Raw genomic sequence first — 1,884 nt, 5'->3', positions numbered from 1 at the left:
CTTCAAAACCAGCAATGTTTCATTTGTATGTGAAAAAAAAATAAACTTTTGCAAGTTTTCAAGGAATAGCAACAAAATGTAAACATAATTATCATTAACATACCCTTGTGTTGTATGAAGCCTCTTGTCTCTGCTGAAAGATATATTTTAAAGAATGTTGGTAACCAAATTGTTGAACGCTGCAATTGGCTTTCCTGTGTTGGAAAAAAAAATATTCTGAGAAATTTTCAAACGAATAAACATTCGCGTTTATATAAAAAAAAGTCAATCATTCACTTCGGAATACCCGGTTAATCGATGCAGATACGTTTATCAATATATCCAGTCCCAAAATGTGTCAGTGATATGGAGAAAGGGCAAGTGTTTTAATCGCTGCTATACCGTCATTATAAAAATAGCAACAACACGTGTATACTTCTCTTCCTCCAGCAGCTCTGGGTGATTTATCAGCTTCTCGTTGTTTTGTTGTCAGTGGAAAAATGTTCATTCAGGATAAATTTATGGTAGTCGAGTCTCTCTGGCTGTGAAGAAGCTTTATGTGGTGCTCGTTTGTGAGTGAACGCTGACACCTATCGGTCGCCACGAAAATGACACACTCACACACAATGGACACCTGGGATTCTAAAACTCGGTCCTGGAGAGCCGGTTTCCTGCAGATTTTGGCCCCAACTTTCCTCAACACACCTGCAAGGATGTTTCTAGAGAGCAAAGTAAAAGCTTGATTAGCTAGCCTAGGTGTGTTGAGGTTGGAAGCGGAGCTAAAATCTGCAGGACACCGGACCTCCAGGAGTGAGATTGAGAACATCGCTCTTAAAAATAAATAAATAAAAAATACAGAACAGTACTGCTGTTACAGTAATAACAACGGTCTCAAACAGTCAGATACATACAGCAATGCTTATAGTAAAAACAAAAAACATTAAGCATTTCCTCTGTGAATTAGAGGTTTCATTAGCACAAATGTCCACAGGGTGGCAGCATAATGACATAACAAATCTGCGATCTCATGAAAAACTAAAGGGGCTTTAAAGGATTGACACTCTTGAAAAATGGGTTGGATGAAGTTGTATATGGTTTATTGCTCAAATATTTAGCATTATTAAAAAACGTCTTGTTAACTGGCAAAATGTAGTGATGGGAAGAAAAGTGACAAAGATCGTATGAAGACTTTAAATGACTGTTAGTACTTTAGAGCCTTTTTAAAAGTCTTTCAATATCTCATCAAATAAATATATTTTAGGGTTCAGTAAATTGTGTAAAAACTGACAGTCATTGTTTTTGCTTAAAGGGCACCCATGATGGAAATCTGAAGCGGTTTGGACAGAACTGTCTGTTGCAGTGATATGACCCCAAAAAGTCTCTTTTTTAAAATTTCCTGATGTTAAAATAAAATGCAAATCTGAATGATTTTGAGGCCCACCATGCGATGAAGGACTGCGGTTTTCCTCACCCACCAAATTGATTGATAGGCACTATATTTCTATCAACATGTATATACATGTCCACAGAACATTTTTTGCAAAGAAACTGGGGTTAAAATATTCGTTACAATTTTATAATTTAAAAACAGAGCATGCTTGTAATAAAGGGAGTAAAATCGCCAATTCTTATTCTTATAATTCTAATTCTTAGCCAGGGCTGCATGGTGTCAGTAAATGCTAATACTGTATGTATTTGTGTGTGTACTGCAAACGACATTTGTGTGTGACTCATCGTTTCAGAAGGCTTGAATAAACACCACAAATACAGCAAATAAACTTACTTGGTATTTTTGACCAATGAGTAGGGCCAGACAGAATCTGCAGACATTTTTGTCTATTTCTGCAGAGATTTTTGTAAAACATCTGTGGATTTTTGCAGAATGATTTTAGGAGTATCTTAAAC

Source organism: Danio rerio, chromosome 1 (assembly GCF_052040795.2).
Source record: "Danio rerio strain M-AB ecotype USA chromosome 1, GRCz13ab, whole genome shotgun sequence".
NCBI lineage: Eukaryota > Metazoa > Chordata > Actinopteri > Cypriniformes > Danionidae > Danio > Danio rerio.
The sequence above is the reverse complement of the archived record's forward strand: the minus strand, read 5'-3'. Positions refer to the sequence as shown.